This window comes from Aythya fuligula, chromosome 8 (genome assembly GCF_009819795.1).
Source record: "Aythya fuligula isolate bAytFul2 chromosome 8, bAytFul2.pri, whole genome shotgun sequence".
Lineage (NCBI taxonomy): Eukaryota > Metazoa > Chordata > Aves > Anseriformes > Anatidae > Aythya > Aythya fuligula.
In genome coordinates, this window is record NC_045566.1 from 19,600,164 (window position 1) to 19,622,697 (window position 22,534).

Genomic DNA, 22,534 nt, shown 5'->3' on the forward strand with positions numbered 1-22,534 from the left:
ATGCTAACTACAGATTTCTGCTTGCTAAAGCCATGGAAATCCTCGCTCAGGCTTTGAAAACAGGGCGGGGGAATACTTAGTTTCTATTAGTTGCAACGCAGAGACATTGATGCTTAATGTAGAATAATCCAACTGGTTTGTTTCTGACACACCTGGTACAGAAAAAAATAGCTAAAAAAAACACACTTAAGGTAGCTTGCCCTTTTTAATGCCATCTGAATAGTCCTGTTTTTATTCATTCCTTTTTGCAAATGCTATAGAACTGAGACAGAACATCACACGTTACGGAGACGTGAAAGTGTTGCCAAGCGTTCCCCCACCCCTCTGGAACATACTCTGCAAAAATTACAGTGCTTCGAGAGAGAATAAGTCTCAACAGCTCTGGTAATAGGAAAAAGAGGATACATCTCGTACAAGTATAACCTATGGAATGTGTTTTCATTTGTGGCCACAAAGCTGCCAAGCTTCCCCTACGAGAGCTCTCTTATTCTAACCCAGTCAGACTTTATCAGCAGCTCTGAAACAACAAAGCCAAAACAAAAATGCCATTCTCCAAATTCACTCAGGCAACCAAAGGTGACTTACTGTAAGTCCTTAACTTGAGAAGTACCAACTGAACCACGCCTTTTTGCTTTCTGGTCAAGTGTTTCAGAGAGCATTGTCCACAGCACCATTCTTCTGCACTAAGGCACAATTATGAACGTGAGATAAGTTATTCATCTCTTTGCAGCTCCTCGACACAAACACATCCTTAAACCTGACAAACGGAATAGATGATTCAGAAGAGAAAAACAGAGGAAAACATGTAGTAAGCTGTCTGCAAGTCAGGAAAAGGCTCTTTGCAAAGTACAACACAATAGCTAAGCAGCATACAAAAGGTATTGTACAAGCCATGCCTTCAGACAGCAGTCACGTGAACACAAATACAAGAAACTAACAACGCACACAAGCATTAGCAACATCAGAAAACATCCCTGATGGCTCACACTTTTCTGTAGAGTCCAACAACTGCTGGCTACAAAGCAGTCATTTAAAATAGTCTGGATTATTCCAACCGAAGTTTAAATTTAAAGGATTAATAGCCTGGACTTTTCCAACCAAAGAAAGTTTAAAAAAGGAATTCTCACTTTCCTGATAACATTTTCCTTCTACTTGTTGCACACATCACCTACAAAGAAGTCACAGTATCCAGGCTTCCATTTTTAAGGCCTGAGCCGTTAAACAAAGAAGATAAAAATTAAAAAAATAAATCACCATTTTAACTAAACTGCAAGGTTTTTGCAGCACTACTAAGATCTCTCCTTTAATTAATTCTACAGGAGGCCTTTTCACGCAATTAAACAGGAGAATGACTCATAAACAGGAAGGACAGCCTGAATTGCAGCCTCTGGTTTAACTTACCAATCCATTTCAACAAGCCAGTTTAACCTAACTTATTTTTATCTTTCAAATTTACAGCAACAGCCAAAGTAGTCACGAGGGAGTGTGCCACGAACAATGCTTCCAAACTTCTCATCAGTTCCAGAGGAAGCAGTGACATTTTGAGAGTTGACAGCAAAGTCCAAGAACAAAGAGTCCCACAGCCGCTCCATTACCCAAGCAGCCCATCCTGGATTATCAAAGCAACAAAATTAATAAGCAATATGCCATCTCTGTTACCTTATCTAGATGAATTGAATAGTGGCTCAGATCAGAACAAAGCTTTTAAAAAAACAAACAAACCAACCCAACAGAATACTTAGAAGAAAAGTAGCTAATACCACAGAAAGATCATTAAAGACATCAATGCATTGAGGAGAAAATAACCCGCAAAAACCAGAGCATTGTAGCACACAAGCAAAGACCCTTATAATAAAGTCATTTGAAGTCTGAAAAGACACATGGGAAAGTGATATTTTCTTTCATTTGTTCTTTATCATTTTTGTTTTTGTCCTGATCTATTCTTGAGACAAAATCCACGTTCCCTTTACAAAGCAAGTAAAGCTAAGAATTCGTGTTCTTTTGGAACTGCTGAATAAAAGCTGCTGAGTACAAGCTGGTCATTTTCTAGCTTTCAAAAAATATAAATATTTTTGAATGTTAACATCTAACCACACAATAGTTATTAATATTGAAACTGTCATTGTTCACCTATGTTGTTGTAAGGAACAACTATTTAATCACGATCTTTTGAATTTGATTGTTTCTGTTGTTTACAACACAGTACTTTGTCAATTTGGTATGTTACTTGAGAACACCTGAGTTCGCCAGACAAGTCTTAAAAAGAAAAAAAATAAATCACTCAACTGCCACGTAAAGGACTTTTTAGTTGCTCTAGGAGAGCTCAAAAAATGCCTACCTCTTCAAGCCCTAAGTCAGCTAGAACGCACACCACAAGTACTGTGCAGGTGTTCTATGTAAGGAGGGGGAGGTTGAGACTTGCTTCCCAGCACGTTACACACTGCTCTTTCTTCTATACCTCCTCTGTGAAGCAGGACATTTTGCTCTTTCATAGTTCCACAAAACACCCAGAACACCTGACTGTGGCACAAAATTCAGGCTTGATTTTGTAAAACAGGCTGAAATACAAACCATCTCAAACAGAGACGATTGCTTCACTGGACTCATGAGCACAAACAGATATTTTCAAAATTTCATTAACATGATGTTCACTTGTAAAGAGAGGGCTTCTACTGAGTCTCTCAGAGAACAGCCTACACCCTGAAACATGAGATTTACTCATCATTAGGTCTGATCATAACTGCCAGAGTTAGGAATAGTCATAAAATAATGTTTACACAGCATGTCACAAGTTCAGAGTGCCATGTAAGCTAATCAAACTCACTTTCTATTTCTTTTAAATTGGCTGATAATTTCCAAGGTCTTTTTTTTTGTTGTTGTTGTTGTTGTTTTGTTTTTGTTTGTTTTTTTTTTAGATACAAACCACTTTAGCCTTGCTGTGCTGTGATTACCAGATGCAACAGATACAAACACTGAAGGAACTCACCACTTTCATTTGTTTGTACAGTTCCAAATGTCAAATAGTACCTGAAGAACTTCCATTCCAAACTGATAACAAAAGGAAGGGGAAAAAAAAAGAACAAGCAAAAAACATGTGACTTACAAGACAAGCAGGAGCCAGTAGTTAAAAGTTGTATTTAATTCTCATTTTTGCAGGAAAGCAGGCATTTATATTACACAATCATTGTAGTAAAACATGGAAGAGTTACTGATTCACATACAACTGCTACAAACAACTGAAGAGGATTAAGTCAGTATGAATAACGTTTACTCTAAAAACAAAGCACAGAGAATGTAAAATGCTACTGAACAGTGGGAGTGTTCCAAAGAAGCTGGTTTACTAATAAGTGGGTAATTAAAACCACCCCCCTCAGCATGAATTTCAATTCATTCTCATTGCAATACCTCCCCTGAACCTGACTCCTTTTGCCTCAAAAGACAGCTCTTAAATTTGAGTTGGAGACCAACACTGCCTGCAACAATTTATCAAAAATAATTAGCTTGCAGGTCCCTGAAGACCTTCAGTGCATACTAAACAGACAGGATTCCTGCTTCTCTACCAGAAGTTTCCTTTCAAAACAGAAGGGAAGTTAGAAGTTTTAATTGAAAAACCTTCCAGCTTGTTCACCATTTTAACTGAAGTAATTGCTATAAATGACTTGAAGAGGAAATTCTGAGAAGGCCTTTAGAACCAGGCTAACAGCACTATTGTTTCATCAGCTGATCAACCAGAAGTTTGTAACGAACAACAAATTTTAAAACAACCAGACCTCAACCTTCAAAGCTTGTCCTGACAGGGTTTGGTAAACAGGGAAGCGTTCTGAAAAACGATACTTGGAATGCCTGGATCATATGTTAAACCTAACTGCCTGCTTTTAAACAGTAGTTAAAAAGCATGATTTTAAAAACACATACTTAAACAGAATAGTGAAGGGATGAGAGTAACCAGGCTTCGTTAAAACAATAAACAAACCAAAAGGAATCAGGAACCTCCCAGAGCAGCATGGATTTCAGTTACTACAGCTATTCCACATGCTTTGTTTCTTCAGCAGGCTTGCAGCCGAAGTGCAATCATAGCACAGAAGTCCCAGATTAACACAACGTGCACCCCATTGTAGTTCTAAACATTTGTGTAATTGACGAATGGTGCTTTCTGAGAAGAATTACAAAAAAAAACCCACACTGATTTTGCAAGATTTTTTTGCAAGGAATCAGTGGTGGGATGGCTCTGTATAGCAAGAATGTTGTCACTTATGGCTATTTTAGTGACATAGAGGTTGGGATGAATAATTGTCAATAAACCCTGCAGCTTCTGGAATGCTGAATTCAACTCGCCTTACCACTGTATTACCCATCACTGAAGCAAACACCCTTTACTGCACTGTCTCAAAATACAGAGCAACCAGAGTGCCACTATCTGTGTGAAGCAAAGGAAAGATTGGTTCCTTTCCTTCTGCTACACTTGCAATACTCCTCAGTTTCACTGGGTATCTTCCATTTCTTATATTGCAAAACAGGAAAAAAATATATTTAATTGTCAAAACAATCCTCTTCCCTTAATTCCTGTCATCTTCCTCCCAACCACCTCTCAGGTGAAGATTTTTTCTACGTTCCCATTAATTCCTCTTTTTTAATCATATAGGTAACATTGTACAAAATAGCGTAGGTAAAGGCACACAATCAAGTGACACAGATTTTTTGTTTTTCTACATGTAGCCTTTATGCTTCCTAAGATCCTGTTTTCTTTTTTCCAAGAAGAGTATGCTGAGTAATAGCTTCCATGTAGAAATCTGCAAAGGATGTCTAGGTCCTTTATCTGTGTGAATTCAAGTCTTTAGATTTTTCAAATGTCAATGGTTGGTGCTCAGGAAGTGCTGCTAACCAGATGAGGTGACATTTCTCATCTAAATAAGGCATCAGTCTCTTGCTCACAACAAGTTAAAGCTTGGCCCAGAGCCAAGAGCTACCTTCTCAATGGTAACCTGCTCTTGTTATTCTGCCAGTCTTACTGCAAATTATTCCAAGTCTGCCTGCGTAACATTTCTGTAACATGTTGCTGATGTACATAACAAGCCATTTGCACCTGCCAGACCACACGTACACACCTTCTTTCAAACTACATTAAAGACGAACCTCCTGGGAAAAATAAATAAATAAATCTTGCACAAAACATTTATCTAACAATTCCAGCACAGAGCACTGTACTACTGGTATTGCTCCTGGCCACACAAACTTCCAGCAAAAGATCTAGGAATCTTGATATTTCAATCAGAAGAGCTAGTTCCCCCTTCACCTGGTACCACACAACGAGTTGTTATCATGCAGTAACAGGAAAGTTATTTCCAAAAACACTCTAACCAGACAGCGTTTTATGTCAGAAGGACTATTTTAACAACCTAATAGGGCTTCACCTTCTTCCCAGTTACGTATTTCCACAAATAAAAAAAAGCATTAGAAATCATATAGGTCTTTGAAATCTAATACCATTGCAGCTTTTACCGTACCGGTAATGAAGAAAATGAAACCGATGCAAGATAATGTCATCAGAAGTACTTCTTGAGAAAAACAAGTGACCGAAGTAAGTGATGGGAACTGCACCCAATATCTACGTACAGAGAGGAAAGTAACAAGAGTAAATATTTGTGGTTTTCCTTTTCAGTTATCGTGAGTCTGTAAGACTTCAGATTGCTTTACTGTAATATAGCCTACACTGAAGTAACCTTGAAGGTCACACCAATTTCAGCTGGTGCTGAATGTTTATATAATAACCTTTCAAAACAGAAACACATTATATATTTATTCGGTATGATAATAGCTGCATATTCATTACCAAGTGCAGTCCAAGGCATTAACTTCAAAGTACAAATTCTCCCGTGGCTTATCTCTCATGTACTTTGAGCCAGATTTCTTTTTTGGCCTAGCAGACCATATTACTTGGTATGCTCCAGCAAACAACTATTCTCCAACTTACTGGGGAGCAAAACCACACAGTTTTATCTGTCAGATGATTCAGTGAATCTAATGGGGAAAAGAATTTTACATGATGCATGGACTTTGCAAGTTCTACAAAGGATTGTCTGCTTAAAAGGTATTGTACAGCTGCGGCAGTCTGCTGCATAGCTATTTTGAGACACTGGGGATGCATGTTTGAGTCTAAATGCAGATGAGCACTTTCCTTTTCGTGCAGTTTTACACTTCATGTTATTTGAAAGCTACAACTTCACAAGTTCTTCCACAGGGATGAAATATTTTTTCCAGGTATCCAGCGTGTAAGCTATGATTTCTCAGGTGGAGTAAAAAAGGTAATTATCTTTCATATTATTAAATAGTACAAAACAGGAAGGGTCAATTTCCTGTTTTTAAGTATCAGACACCCTTTTACCGCAGTGGTTAGTTAGGAGATACAGACACTAGATGATGGTGAAGTTGGATATCACACTTCACCATCACCAGAGGTGATCACTATCATCACCTGCAAGACCTCTGAATTAAATATAAATAATTTAGGTCAATATTTTTTAATATACTTGCTCATTGAATCTTAGCATCTGCAGTGCTTAATTGAACAAGATAGACAAAGGTTTCCACCCAGATTGCTGGTCAATCACTGGCAGAGGTTTCTAAAAACAATCCTGTTCATTTCTGTCATCTGCTTTAACATGACCAAGTAGTATTATATAGCAATATGTGTCCTAAGATGCTCTTATATTAAATCTTGACATATTACTGAATGCAATTACTGGACTCATACATTCACCTGTTCATCGGAACATTAGATTTTAAAATTCTTAACAGCATACAATAATATTACAAGTCTCCAGAATATTTTTGTTTTAAACTAAAATAATTTGGATGCAACACTCACAAAACCCAGAAAACATACAAACAACTTCCCACCCATCTCCATTAACATTAATGCTGCACAAAAGTGACAGATGAGCATGGCACTCAAGACTCCGGTTGTCAAAACAGAGTATGTTGACAGCACCTGCATTTCCAAACCTCCCTCAACCCAACCCATCAAGCTGTCTGCTTTGACAGAACCTTTTCTAGGACAGGAAGGTAAAGCTATAAGCAGCTGCAGAGAAAAAGAAACGTGCCTTACTGATAAAGTCTGTCTCTATTTATGTTAGTGGAAACCATAAGTTCATATCCACATTAGGTATTAACAGATGAAAGAAAGCCATGGTCCATGGGTCTACTGGTGAAGCTTAGAAACTGCCAGTGATGCGCACACTTTTCCTAAGAACACCAGGCTACTTGTACAACCAGGAAGGCTCCTATTAGCTTCATGGACTCCAAATAGAGATATAGAAAATAGAGATATTTACAGTTGATAGAGCACCAACCCTGCTACCCTCGTAAAACTAAAGGGGTAAAAAAAAATAAAAATAAAAAGTTTAGGAATGCACATTTCCGTCTTGTAGTATCCGAGAGTTGCCTAACAATTCTGTGTAGGTATATAACGAGAGTAGAGCATAAACAAAGAACTTAACAGTGGCATTTCTCTTACAAGCAGGATCATTAAAAGATAGCACTGCTGAAACAGTTACAGTGATTAAAGCAGCTCCGCTACAGCCGAGGTTGCCTTGTCCCTTTTGATTATTTGAATCATTTTTTACTTGGCCATTTTCAGTATAATAAAAACCACAGTGAAAACAGTACCTACTATGTGGGGAGGGAGGGGCAGAAGATTTTTCAGTCATACTTGACCAAAAATTAAAAGTAAGAGAGCTATTCTTAGGTAAAAGACATACATCCGTGTGGAGAAAATTAAATATTCCCACTTCTGAGGAAAAAATAAGCACATCGGTTTGCTCTTCATAAAATGGCACAGACTCCACAATGGCTTTTGAGGACAAAAACCGACACCAGGGCATTCCCAACCACCAAAACACATTAAAACGCGGCTGTGCCAATGCCGCACTCCCGGCACGAAACCTTACCCATCCTCGCCCTGTCATCCGACAGCTAAAATAACGCCAAAAACTAGTGAAAGCGAGCGGAGTTTCTGTTGTGTTCTGTCACGGCCGGGGCCACCTCGCTCTTCCCTCAGGCGCCACAGACAAAAGGGCGACAACCGGCGGGGGGAGGGCGGCGCGGAGAAGGGGGCTCCGGCCTTCCCTCTGCTGCTGCTGCTGCGCCTGGTGCTGGTTGAACCGTGCGGGGATTTGCTTTTCTCTTCTTTCCAGGCACACACGGCCCCTGGAAAAACAGCAGCAGGCGCAGGCCGCGCACAAAAGCCGCCTGTCGCTCCCCCGCCGTAGCCTGAGGCAATGCTGCTTCGCCCCCACCCGGCCGGGCCCAACCGCTGGGCCCTCCCCGCCCCCCTTTGCCTCCGCCGGCCTCAGCAGCTCCCTCCCCGGGGCGCTCAGAAATCGAGCCCGGCAGAAGCCCGAGGCCTAGCGAGGCGAGCAGCAGCAGCAGCAGGGGCCCCAGCGCCAAGCACAGCCCCCACCCCTCCGCCTCGACCCCTCTCTGGGACGGGGGCGCAGCCCTCTCGCCCTCACCCCATTGTTCCCCGCACCCCCGGCTCCGTTCCCCTCCGGGGAAGCAGCGCACTCACCACACGGGCCGGGCTCCCCCCGCAGCGGCCACCGGCCCCCTCAGCTGCGGCACACGGGGGTGGCCGCAGCGTCCTGCGCCTCCAGCACCCACTGGCTCCGGGGCGCCGCCGCCGCCTCCCGTCGCCCCGCCGCCACCGCCGCTGCAGCAGCGGCCATCTTGTGCGTCGGCTGCCTCCCCGCTCCGCTCCGCTCCGCCTCGCCTGCCTGCCCGCACCGCCTCGCCGCTGCCGCCCGCCCCTTCCTGCGCCCGGCCCCCCCCCGGCAGGTGGGGAGGAACCGGCAGAAAGAGCCGAGTCACGGGCTGGAGCCCGGGGACAGCCCTGCGGGGCGAGGGGCCGGCGCTGCCGGGCGGGGGTGCTGTCACCCGCCGCGGGGCGGGCATCGCGAGTTCCTGTCAGGAGCAGCAGGCGCTCCCCTCTCCCCTTCGTGCCTTTTGGGTTGTTGTAGCTTTTTTTTTTCCTTCTTTCATCCACCTTGTTTCCTCCTCCCTAGCGTTCACCGCGGCTGCAGCGAGGCTGTAGGGCCGAGGTTGTAGCTCTCGGTTACGTTACGTGTGTCCCGAGGAGCCGGGTGCGGTCCCGCAGCCCCCCGCAGCCCCCCGCAGCCCGCCATTTTACCTCAGCGCCCGCAGCCGAGGGAGCCCTGCCTCAGCGGGGCGCGCTGCTCTGCCCTGCTCTGCCCCCCGGGACTGCCTCACGCCACCAAACCTTAGAGTTTGGGGTTGGTTTCTTACTTTAAAGGGTGGTGTGTGTGCGTTTGCATGTGTGTGTGTGGGGAAATTAATGCTGCTCCCCATCCTGCGTATCCGTGCAGTTCAGAGGCCTCATTTCTTTATTCACCAGGCCCCCTGGAAGGCGCAGAGCTTGGCTTGCTGCTGAAGAAGGTCCTTCCTTAGCTTGCTTTGCTGCAGGATACATTTGTTTCATCATCATCCTCAACAAATATAAAGGTAAGAGGTGATGGGGACCCAGCAAGCCCTACTGCATCACGTACTATCTGGAACTATGTTTCTACATTTCGTCTACTTAAGAAGTTTTGAAATGAAGTCTTGAAGGATTTTTCCATATATTCATGACAACTTGCTGCACTGAGTTAGCACATACGGATTGCTATTTAGTTCTCAAAGCATTTTGAAACTGACATCGGGATATTTCAAGGTAGCATCAATTTGATTCACGTTTGAAGAAAACATGAACTGATATATAAGATGCTAAGGAATTTTGCCAACAAAATGACAAAACAAAATTTTGTTTTGATAACAAATACTGGGTTCAATGGTCCCATCCTGTTCCCCAGATATGTTATTATGTCTGTGCCTAGCAGGAGGCCTAAATGTCTGTAGTGGGCTCTCTGGCACCAGCACCCAGGTGAAGTAACATCAGTCAGAGGCAAAGCTTGGCACATGATTTGTTTTGTATGGCTTCTCTTGCACCTTGTTACTTAAGAAAATTCAGTGCTATAAAAACCACTAATAGCTAATTCTATGCTTTGCCCTTTCTATAAGGTGTTACGTAATCTCATCCTGATTTTTTTTTCCCTCTCATTCCCCTTTTATGAAAGGCTTTGATGTGCTAACCCAAAGTGAAGGCCTGTGCAGGATACTGTGTGTGGAATCACTGCATTTCTAAAGGCTTTACCCTACTGTAGGGAGCATGCGCTGCATTATCAGTTCAACATCCCAGCTGCAGAGGACTGCATGACCTTGAGACACCATTGAAACGATGCAATGTCAGGTCGGAAATAACCAGGCCCAGAGCCAGGGTCTTGAGACAGCAACCTGCAAAAGGAAGCTGGATCATGACATGCAGACACAAACCCGGAAACAATTAGCAGAGCTAGATTCCTAGACAAAAGGTAAAATTTACATGGTAGAATTTAATATTCAGCTCACATTTCTGGCTTTTGTATTGATTGCAGACTGCTGTGATTTTCACATTAATTTTACAAGAACTGTGGTGATGGTAGCTAAACATGAATTCTGTCACTTTTAAAAAAGAAATTGTCTATGACAGACTTTCACCAAAACAGTTAAGCTTAACGTTTTTCAAGGATCGGTGCTTGAATAAAATAATATTAAGAACAACTTTAGTTTCTGAAAACAAAGTTTTCTTGCCATAGTCACAGGCATTTGAGGTTTTATGAACAGAGAAGATTAAGATCTTTCCAAAGACCACCTTTAAATTAGCTAGACTCAATTCTAAATGAAATTGCAACCTAGGTTCTAAGTTGTGTGTTCTAAATTACCCATTAGCGATGTTCCTTGGCCTGTTTTCCTCTGTTGGCTAGAGAATTGAGACAGCTTTGTGAATTGGACCCTTCCTTCAGCAATAATGAGTTAGTGTGAATTACAAACAGAAGTGCAACTTTGACAGTTTAACATGGAAGTGTGAGTCTTAAGCATTATGGCTGTTCTCTTGTTATATCAAAGAGCTTAACAAATGACTTAAACAAATCTAAAGGGATGTTTGCAAGCATCAGAACCTTTAGTACCATTGTTACAAAATTAAATATCTTAATAAATGATTTAATTGAGAGTACCAAAGTTTACCAGATTCAGAAGCTGGAGATGACCACAGGTTAGTGTGTTATTACATTTTTACCATTATGTTGGCATACAAATACTTCCTACAATGCCCAAATGAAACATTGAGATCACTTATTCCTAATGACTGTATAAATTATGTAAGAGTCTTTGTCTTGAAGTATAGTCTTTCATATAACCAATTGGCAAATCACAGCATGGTTTATTAAAAAAAAACAACAACAGAATCATCATATTCATATCTAATTAGTCCTTCTTCTTGTGAACGAATCAAGAAGTGATATCACTGCATATTATCCTAGATCAGTTTAAATATCCGCTTCATCCTTTTACTCTAATTTAAAACTTTACATAACACAGAAAATTTTGAACCAGCATTTGTCATCTTTTGCAGCCTGCTTTCCTAAATGTTACACTAGAAATGTGAACCTTACTGAAGTTATTAGTATCCTGTTCAGACACAGAAGCCAGCACGAGGAACTAAAATGCTAGGTGTTCACTGCAACCTTTGTTTAAAGTTACAGAAACTATAAATGGTCAAGGCCTCAGGACATCCTCTTACTTCCTAGTGTATATCAAGTGGTTGTACACTGCACATCATATCATCCCGGTGTTTTCTTCAGTCGAGTTTTTAATACTCCAGTCTGGAGACCTTACCACTTCCTATAGTCAGTTCCTATATATGGTTCCTGTTTATTGAAAGGTTTTCATTTTCAGGTAGCTTATGTTTGCCCTAGCATTTAATTCTATGACCACTTAGTAAATTCTATCCAGTATTTACTTGCTAACAACAATTTTCAGTATTACAGCACAGTTTACCACAGTACTGCATTGTTTAGAGAAGTGCGATCTGGAATGACCTATGTAACTATGACCATGCAAAGATGCATGCATGCTCTAAATTTCAAAACCCATTTTAGAACTTCATCTGATTAACGCTTTTCTAGCTGATTATTCTTAATTCTGAATTTAAAACATTCAGAAATTTGTAGATGCGATTGTTCCCTCTTTTTTTCAAGAACTGATCTCACTAAATAGCTAGATTATTTTAATGTCTACCCTCTGCAGTTATCCCGCATTTCTTCCTTCATGATACACTGCTTTCACATATGAAACACAAAACATTTGCTTTTAGGATTACTGTTTTCATATCTCATTGCAGCTTGTTATTAATTCTGCTGTCATTTATCTCTAATTATTCAAATTGTTCTTTATTGTCCTGAAAAATCCACAGGAATTAGTTTAGATTCTAGAACGACATGTGTCAATTTTCCATGACTTTTTTTTTTTCCTCACCAAAGAGGTGCTAATGTAGGCACAATTCTAGGATGTTATATTTGTGGACAACCTAGTAACCTTCAGATTATACATTCAAAATCTATCCCTCCATTAGAGTGTATTACCGAAAGGAAAAAGGTAAAATATCAGTGCAGCTGTCAGGTGGTATCATTTTGATTATTCAATTTTTGTATTACTGTTTCCATATAAGCTTCAATGCAGTAATACAATAGCTGTCTTCATAAAAAGAAAGACTTTTAATGCGTTGGCAGTGTTTCAGTTTGCTATTTCAGTTATCTACATGACCACTAAAGCTGATAATAATGGAAAATTTCTCATTTTGAAACCTGTGATATCAAAATGAAAGGCAAGATTTAAATATTTTCCCAAAGGGCTGCAATCATTAAAAAACGTCATTGCTGTAGAAATAAAAAAAATCACACATCCAAAATTATTGCATTTGTGATGTAAAACAAAATAAAAAAGAAAATCTTTAGCACTTTTTAGCTCAGTATCTAAACCATAACATACGAAGTTTAGATTTAATTTATACAACAGAAGCCTTAATGATGTAATGGGATGTGAAAGGCACAAGTGTAAGATGAAAAGTAATTCCATGAATGTACTTTCACTTTCAATCATTCAATTCATACAAGCAAGATAATAGTATGTAACTCAGCAACTGTTATCAGATTTCTTTAAAAAATTGTAAAACTTAGTAACTACAAAGTAACTACAGTTACTTGATGGTATGCAAAATAGATTTGCAGAATATCAATGCAGTTCACATTTGCATTTTCAGACTACTAGGAATGAAAAAATAACATTTCCAGTATGAAGGAAAAGAAGGAACGAGGAAGGTAAGAAAATTCCCTCTGATTTCTCATTAGAGGTTCCACTCTGATTTCTCATTAGAGGTACCATCTCATTAGCCTCCCTGTCCCACTGACAGGGATCACTTCATAGTGAGTGGCACAGATGCTCATGGTACTCCTTTTTGCTTACATGCCATTGCCTTGTTTGCTTTGATCCCACAGCTTCGAGTGTCATTCAGCAACATTTCTTTCTAGGCATAAGGGAAAAAAAAAAACACCTTGAAGCATTATAAAATATAAGAAGTAACAACATGACAAGAACACAGACCCACTCTGAGGCTGTGGGGATATCAGAGATTTAATGTTCACTGGGCAGAGCAAGTCAAAGGCACTACAATGTATTTGTTGTTCTGGTGCCCTCTGCTGAAATAACCATCTGTTTGGCTTCTGAATCCCCCAGGGAGAGCCAGGAGTCCTATGTGCCAAGTGCCATATGCTGCCACCTCTTTATCTTGCATTTTAGTTCCTTGATTTAGTTCCTTTTCTCTCTGTCTCAACAAAAAACAGAAGCACAAGCCTTTCCTTCCCTTCCTCCCTAGTACTTCTGTTGAAATTTATCTTTTCTTCCTTCATAAAGTTGTTGCATTGCAGCCTGCAACAGCCTTTCACTGGTTTCAGGAAAACAACATGAGTTGTGATGATGAAAATTAAGAAAATAACATTTTATAAGAATTCCATCTCATGTATAAAACCAAGAACCACCTAAAGTAGCCACATTATTTTTGTTCCTTTCTGGCAGCTTCCTCATGTTCTGTAAAACTGGGGGGAAAATGAAAGACGAGTAGGATGATACAGTCAGCACGGTTTTTCTACAGCAAGTCAATGTGTTTGTTTAGCTGCACGTAAAACCACAGCCTTACTCTCACTTTGAAGGGGAAGCTATAGAGGTTAAGTAACTGCTCAGGTTCACATCACAAGCAGTGGCAAGATGTGGAATAAAACCCAGATCTCACGGTCTGGTCTCCTGTTCCAACCACTAGACCTCACTACATCCTCCACACCTATGCAAATTACAGTAATTGCATTATGACTAAACTGCTGTCTGAGTAATTTTTCCAATCAAATTTCCAAGTTAGAGTACAAGTAAAAAGTGGGACTGTCTTAATTCTCCATGGTGGCATGACATTTCTGCAGTAAAATAAAACATGCTGCCTATTCCAGGAGTTATCCTTGCTTTGTGTCCCATGTAAAGACTCAAGTTTTGTACTGGTTTGCTTTAAGAACATCTGATACAGGACTTCCCCAGTGCATCTTCCAGCAATCATGACTATCAGTTGTTGTAGGAAAATAAAAGTAAAGGAGGAAACAAGCTTTAGCTAATTTTAACACATGAATGAATACATAAATTTGGATTATTATTATCATTTAGCTACTGTGGATATCTAGTAGCTTCTACTTTTTCAGATCTCAATTCTAGCACTTTTTTAAAAGTATGTTTTTTCAAGTAATTGCAGGGGGAAATAATATATCATCCCTCACTGTTTCTTGAAAAGAGTACTATAAATTTAGTAAGATATAGCTACACCACATGCTTGATAAACAGATTACAAAAATATTTTTTTTCAGAAGGAACATGTCATTTTTTTTTAGGTAGGCTGAGATTGTTTTTGTGAGATTGTAGCTGTATGGTTATTTCCGTAATTCTTTTACCAGAGTCTACATATCGCATTCTACTTTCACAAGCAAATTCTATCACACACAAAACCCTACCTCTTTGCTACAAATTTCCTCCCCTGCTTTTAAATTTATTTTCAATAGAATATTTTCATTTTATTCTTTCTCTCATTACTGGTAAAACACTGTTACATAACATCCTAGGAGTTCAATTTGAGCAGGAAACACACAAGTATGATTTGTTTTTATTGTTAGTAATCTGATGTGTCAAGTGATGCTGTCTACTCTTCTTTAATTCCAGCAGGTGAAGGAGGAGGCATTTACAGAAGAAGAAAAAAGAGATTTCACCAAAGCGAATCCGTGAGTTGATTGAACAATAGTAACTAAGTAGTGGAATTAGCTCACATCACTAGACAGGAAGAAATAGTAATTGTGGTTTGGCTAGTAAACTACTGATATAATTGCTACAGAACAAAACAACAAAAAAAAACACAACCAAATGAAGAAAAAAACAAAACAACAACAACAAAAAACACAAACAAACAAAAAATAACAACAGTGCAAGAATCGGAAAATACTCTGCAAATGTGATTACAGATGTGGCTTGTATATACATTTTTAAGACATTCAAATAATTTTAGTATAAGTGACTTCAGTTTATTGGAGATAAATGAAAACTAATTTCATATTCATTGAGGTACCCAGAAGGCTACAACATGGGTAAAAGTTTTAGCCTGTTAACAAAGTTAAAGTATTTTGAGAAGCGTTCTTTCTGGCCTGTTAGGTATGTTTCTCATTCTCATACATAAGGCCACAGTATCTCAAGTCTAGTTGTCTCCAATACTTCTGGTGTTCCAGTGGGTCTGCTTGGAAATTAGGAGTAAGAAAGAAAGAGAGACTCGTCTTGCTGTCATTGCAGTTTTTATAACTTGGCTGTAGTTGAACTTCATTTCAGCAGTTTGATATGGAAAGGTTGTTTATGCTGCAGTTTATCACTGTCTCGCCTAAGCGGCAGCTTTTCTTATCAGCATTTCCATTAGCACATAATGCTTTGCAATAAAAAAAAGGAGTGTCCTCTTTTTCATACACAATAAAAGTCCCTCTCCTTAGATTTTCTTCCACAGGAAATGCACATGCATATATATGCTTATTTGTGTATTAAAGAGACAAGATAAAACTGTTTCTACTCCACATAGGTGAGTCAAACATTGAAAAGCACATGAGAGTGTACACAGACCTATTCACTGATTTATCAGATCTAACAGCCACAACCCACAAGTGTCAGGAGGCAATTAACTTGCTTTGTATTTATTGTACTTCTCAAGCTCACAAATCTAAAGGAGAATCATTGGAATGCAACATAAAAATTCTAAAAATCTGACCCTCCATCTACCTTTACATTTACCTGCTAAAAGAAAAAACAAACAACAAACCCAAACAAACAACAACAAAAACAGAAACCATTGAGAAATAAACTGTAATTTTAAACGATATTATTAGCAAATACTGAGCTGCAGCGTAGCATGGTAAATTATTGCTTCTCAAGTTTTTGGAAGTCTTGTCACAGGAATCTGCTACTTCCTGAGACTATAAGTGCTGGGTTGCTCTGCATTTTTCATTTTTTCTCTGCAACATGAAGGAAATATGTACTCTGTTAATCTTGTATCTTATAGCCATTGCCGCTCAGCCGTCTGTTCAGGGATTAGATCTTGTTAACAACCAACTGATAGATATTTTCCTCAGAAAACAGTTAATCGCACTCCGATTTTCCTATTCTTCTGAACTTTTCAGATGAAGGGATTGCTTTGGAGGTCAGGGATTCTCATACTAGATACATATGCTGATGAGCAGAGACACACTGACAATACAGAAGCTTTTTTGCCCCCTGTCATTTTGTACCCCGTTAAGACTGACATTTTGTCTTAGTCCTTACACCTTTGTAGGGCATCACTAATGGAACCTACCAATTGTGGTTTACCACAGACGGGCCTGAAGTTATATCAGCTTTTCTGCTGTTAAGATTCAGAAGCACATTTTTACAGCAACTTTTAGGCACGTCTTGCATTTTTGAATGAGATCAACAGATGGGGATTTATGGAAATAAGACCCTTGGCTTTAAAGGCAGAAGAGTATATAGATGTGGCAACAGTTACAGATATTTAGATCAGAGAATGTGTGTAATACACACAATGTTCATGTGGGTATGGGTGTATGTTTGTATGTTTATATAATACGAATAGTTGTGGATATTCTTTGTGTGCATATATATCAACAGCAAAGCACTTGGTGATGTGGTGATAACATTTCCTATCACACATCTTTGCGCTTACTTTGTTTCTTAAACAAGATAGCGATCTTCTAACTCAGCAGCATCTAATGTAAGCATGAAATGTCATGACGATAAGACTTCCGTAAAACATATTATTGTCAAGTGGATCTATATTACATGCACAGTGAAGTGACAGCTTACATGACACAGCTTTATCTCCATGGGTCTTCTGAAAATGGATATAATCCTTGTCAGTTTTTGCAGGAAAGTGACCTGTTTTTCCAGCCCCATTTCATGTAAAAATTCTATTCCTAGGTACTTAATGTGTTAAAATAGCCTTTTTTAAAAAAAAAACACTCTTCTGCCAAATCTGAGCTTGATACTAATTACATTATCAAACCTACGTTTCTCAGAAGGAGGCAGCTTCTTTGTTATGTATTCTATTCCATCTCCCATCCCCCAAAAGGAAAAAGGCTTCTCCCTTCATTCTACTGACCAGTTATTTAGTAGAGCCCCCTGGTTTAGCAAGGCCATTTGGAACCTGACACTTGATTCAGGTGTTACAGAGCAGCACCAGGAAGGCCACTAACAGCCCAGTCACTCTAGCACAATGACCTCGTGCTTGCATTCCTGTGTAAGGTCATACACTGTTACAAATGGCTGTGAGACAGTAGAAAATTATTTGAAAAACTTAATGGTTGGACCAGATGATCTTGAAGGTCTTTTCCAACCTTAATGATTCTGTGAAACCTTACTCATATCAGGAAACTTGCAGCTAGAAAAGTCTTCTGCTGAGCCTGGTGAGAGACAGGGACATTGTTTCTCGTCAGCCAGGCACAGGACATGTTGATAGGTAGCAAAAGGATTTTTAGGTTCATGATGTTATATGGATGTCTTTGGGTACAGATCACAGCTCTAAAAAGTGTGTAGTTAACAAAAGGGTTGCTGTTCTTTTTTAATGTTCTAATTTCATGAAAATAATTTTACACTTCTAATTAAAAGCAGTGTATATCAATTTATTCTCTGTAAAATAGAGTAACGCTGTTTTTTGAGACAGGTGAAGTTTGTGGATTCAGCCTACATCTGTAACTGTTCAAAGGCCACATCTTCATCTTAAAAGTGGTAGCAATGTTTTCTGTATTTTCTGCCACGTAATTACTGCTGAAAATAAGCTACTTCTTAAGTTCCAAATGCTGTCAGATTCATACTGATTTGTTCTGTCAGAAATAACTTGTAGACTCACTTCTGTACTATTGAACTACCAAATATAGGAAACCAACAATCACATTATAAAACAAATAGTCTATATTCTGATCCTCGTTATGTGGACAGAATTCAACAGTGTGTTTATTTAGTGCTGTGTCAAGTTTAATTAGAATTAGACAATGTGTTGGACATCTTTAACACATCTTGTATCTAGAAAGTCTCAACAAGTATTTAAACTGTGAAATATTTCCCATAAACTTCAAATATTAATTAATTACTTGTTGAAGAGGATTTGACTCGATTTTATCTCTGGCATGTGATGTTTGGCACCAGCCCTATGGTTTTAAGGGTATCAAATCTCCCTGGAGAAAAGCCACTTCATGAGCTGTTCCTAAGTATTTCCAGTGCTGTTCTAAACGTGTAAGAAGTCACTCCGTTTTCTGAGTTCTAAAGCATGTTCCAGCAATAAAATCAATATATTAGGCTAGTGTGCTCAGAGGTACTGTAAAGACCCGAGGCAGTGTCCCTGTGATGATGCTAGGGTCTTAGCTGTGTGGGAAAAACAGCATGGCGGGATCAGTTCTAAACACTTTAAGGTTTTATTTTTATTTTTGAGCTTCTGGTTTAAAACAATATACAAAAGCACATACAAAGACCAAAAGTTTCTGGAACCGTTCTGTCCATACAAGTTACACACAGGTATATCTGAAAATAGAATATATTTTTCCAGCTTACCTGCCCCAAAATTGTTGGTTTTGTTCCAAACTATGTAACTTTCTCCAATTATTTACGTGGATAAGATAGATTACCTCCTGAATAGGAATCCTGCCTCGAGCCTATTTTCAGACATTTCAGGCAGTCCCTCACAGTGTCCTGGATTCTGATTCAGACAAGTCTCTAGTGGTGGCAGGAGCGGGTGCTGGCAATGCCCCTTCTGGGCAAATGCTGGATGACCTTGGCTTTGGCTCTCCATTATCCTTTAGAGAAGGTTAAATGGCATTCCTGTCAAAACAAGTACTTATATGTGACCTTTGCAGCATTCAGGTTGTGAAAATAATGCAAATGGACTTTATAGCTCCAATTTAGAATGCAGCTGGATTCCTTAATCACCATCTGTCCAGCAATATTAGCCTTCAGCTCCCCATAGTGGATACTACAGGAGAGGCCTGGCATTGATTTATTTTTTTTATTTTTATTTTTTTTACTTCAGTGGATTTTAAAATAAAAGATTTTCTTCTCAGCTTGTGGATGCTCTATGTCTTCAGGGTTTTTCTCATACCTCTCAGGACATTACAGGTGATTATTTGTGATAATCAGTGCTTTAGCCTGAGAGTTTATTATGCAGCAAAAAGTTATTTCCATTACTAAACAGTTGAGCTGGTGTGTGTATTTACTTTTCTCATAAACAATCTGCTTTCTTCATTTCAAATTCTCATATTGCCCAGGCTGGACATTTCATATGTCTTTGCTGGCTTTTCAAGTATCTATCTGAACTTCTTTCAGTCACGCTCAGGTTTTCCAGACTTCTGGTAGCTTTTCACATTCTCCGCAGAACTCTCCCTGATTGAAGGAGGTGCCCAAAACAGAGAACTTTTCTTCACTAAAAGCCTTTTTGAGCTCAGTGGAGTGGAAACATTACTTCACTTTTCTTGTGCTTGACAGTCTTTTTCTTCCAGTAAAGTCGTCACAGTTTTTTTTTACAACCCTGAATCACTGTTGACTCATTTTCTTTTGTGAACTGCTCTGAACCAAGACTTCTTTTTGTAAATTAACTACTTAGCCAGTTTGTCTCCAGCTTACAGTTTTGCAGTCAGTTATTCCCAGCTCTACTTGAGTTTCTTGCCTCATGGAATTACATCCTATTTACTTTAGAACTTTGTTTCAACTTGCCGTGATTTGTTCAGTTCTGTCTTCCAAAATGCTTGCAGCTCTCACCTGAACAGGATATCCTTCACAAGGATAATAAAAATATTCTCTGTCATACGGCACCAGGTAACATTAGGCAGTTTGAGATTCAGGACATAAATATTTGGAAATCTCACATGCTACAAACTTCTGGTTTTGAATGTGTGACACAACTTCTCGTTTAGAATATGTGACACTCAGAAGTAACTCAGCTACTTACCTATGTGAAACTTACATGACATGGTTACAAAATGACACTCAGAAATAACCTAGTTACTTCTGACTGTAACTGAGTTACTTCTGAGTGTCATTTTCTAACCATGTCATGTAAGTTTCACATAGGCCACGTTCCTCTAGCCTTCTTATGAGAAGGGTGGATGATATAGCATGGGAATCCTCGCTGAAGCCAAGATCCCATGATTTATTTTTGACGTGTTCTTGATGATTTTTTTTAACACTTATTAATATTAAAAACATGACTTTCAGTTCTTCATGTTTATTACCCATATTCTCACAGAAGTGTGTCGCATCTGAGGATAATGACAGTTAATTTGTTTAATCGTGTTCCTCTCCTCTAATATTCTTCCCCCTTAATCTTTCTTAATTCTTCACACTGTTGTGGTTTATCTGAACCCTGTGGTGCGATAAAAACAGTCTGAAGATTATTTTACACCAGCTGCAGACAACTAGGACAGATAGCTCTAAGAGTGCATAATAGTAATACCAACAGAGAAACACTAATAATGCACACAACTGACCAAATAGTCCCGCATACAGTGGGCCAAATAGCTCTGTGGGAATGCTCACCCGTCTGCTTGCTTTGCCAGTCTTGAGAGCAGTTTGCTGCAGCACCGCAATGCAAAACGGCTGAGTAACAAATAAGCCAGCTCTGGGCCTTTTTGCATATTCAAAATGTGTCTGCTTTTCTTACATGAGAATTAAATGCTTGGATATATCAACTTTAAGTAGCTGCACTCTTAAAGTGATTTAAAAAGAGATCTAAAAATTGCACTTCGGCGTTACTGCTGCTGCAAGTGGTTGTGCTTCAGCCTTTCCCCTGTCCCCAGCCGCGCAGCCCTGCAGCAGGCAGCAGAAGCGGGACGTGCTGCAGCCCTGCATCATGCAGGACACGAGCTGCCTGCTGCGCTGCTGTCTGTCCGTCTGTCCTGGCTGTCCAGCGACAAGACACCCGCGTACACCCAGCGCCCGCAGGGCAGTCTGCGTGTCCCAGGCTCGCTGTTGGTGGCACTGACGGTTGTTTAGTGCTGGGGCCTGATGTTCCTCGAGGCTCCGAGGCTCCCTGTCTGACATGGAAAGGGCGCCAGTGAGCTGCGTAAGCTGTGGGGTTCATTTAAATGCAATTTGTTTCACACAAAAGGCAAAAGAAAAGAAAGCAACGGGACAACCTTTCATTATTTACACATAAACACTGCGGATATTTACTTAAACATACACGTCTATTTACCGTTTACACATTAAATATTTATTTAGCCGTACAAAAACACTGCTGATAAACAACCCACAGCTGGGATCCGCCGGCGGAAAAGTTTGGTTATCCCACGCCGGTCCTGTCGTGCCGTAGCTGGATCACCGGAGCCCCTGGGCGCTCAGCAGCCTCCCTGCGAGCCGCGCCGCTTCCCGGGGGCCGGAGGGCGACGTCTTTGCCGTGGGCGGGCCGCGCCCGAGCCGCTGCTCCTGGCCGCCGGGCGAGGCGAGGGACGCGCTGCCCCCGGGGGCACCCGGGCCGCTGAGGCGCCGAGGGGGCGGCGGTAGCGGCGGGTAACGGCTCGGAGCGGGGCGGGGACGGGAGGGAAGGGGAGGGCAGAGCGGGGAAGGAGGGGAAGGAAGCGGCGCTGCCGGAACGTGGCCGGCGCTGGCTCGGCCCTGAGGCGGCTGCGCGGCCCGCTGAGCCCCGCCGAGCCCCGGCGGCCCGGCCTGCCGCTGCCGCTGCCCTGCGGCCGGAGGCGGCCTGAGGCGGAGGCGGGCTGGGACGGGCCGCAGGGCGGTAAGCGGGAGGCGCCGCCGCCGGGGGGCTCGGGGAGGGAAGGGGAGGGGGCGGCTCCCTGAGGGGAAGCGGCGGGGGGCGGGAGGGCACCGGGGGCCGGCGGCCGTCCCGGCACCGCGGGGCTGCCTCCGAGCCGCCGCCCCGGCCCCAGGAAAGGGGAGGTGGGAGGGGGGCAGCCGGGAGAGAAACTTGGTGCGGGGCCGGGAGCGCTGCGCTGCCGCCCTGCTCCCGCGTAGGGCAAGGGGAGCCCCTTCCCAGGAGTCAGCGAGCCGC

The 22,534-nt window shown here is 41.1% G+C and overlaps 2 protein-coding genes and 1 long non-coding RNA gene across 10 annotated transcripts in view; 2 read left to right on the forward strand and 1 right to left on the reverse strand.

Annotated features, from left to right (window-relative positions):
* The window catches only part of RC3H1 (ring finger and CCCH-type domains 1), a 53,821-nt gene extending 45,100 nt beyond the window's left edge, over positions 1 to 8,721 (reverse strand). For 4 of the 5 annotated variants that reach the window (XM_032192609.1, XM_032192608.1, XM_032192607.1 and 1 more), the window contains exon 1: positions 8,567 to 8,721. The gene's annotated coding sequence lies outside the window, so the exon portion shown is untranslated. Of the gene's footprint in view, positions 1 to 2,986; positions 3,037 to 8,566 lie in introns of those variants that run through there. The other variant, XM_032192605.1, reaches the window with a different exon arrangement.
* Positions 8,722 to 8,871: 150 nt separating this feature from the next.
* Positions 8,872 to 13,219, forward strand: LOC116491777. 2 transcript variants are annotated; one of them, XR_004253527.1, is made up of 3 exons: positions 8,872 to 9,004; positions 9,410 to 9,516; positions 13,190 to 13,219. It is a non-coding gene; the product is annotated as an uncharacterized LOC116491777 (long non-coding RNA). The 2 variants fall into 2 exon arrangements; XR_004253528.1 differs by lacking the exon at positions 8,872 to 9,004 and adding an exon at positions 9,259 to 9,287.
* A 7-nt stretch (positions 13,220 to 13,226) lies between these two features.
* The window catches only part of RABGAP1L (RAB GTPase activating protein 1 like), a 248,515-nt gene continuing 239,207 nt past the window's right edge, over positions 13,227 to 22,534 (forward strand). For 2 of the 3 annotated variants that reach the window (XM_032192057.1, XM_032192060.1), the window contains exons 1-2: positions 13,227 to 13,247; positions 15,178 to 15,236. The gene's annotated coding sequence lies outside the window, so the exon portion shown is untranslated. Of the gene's footprint in view, positions 13,248 to 15,177; positions 15,237 to 22,191; positions 22,262 to 22,534 lie in introns of those variants that run through there. The other variant, XM_032192059.1, reaches the window with a different exon arrangement.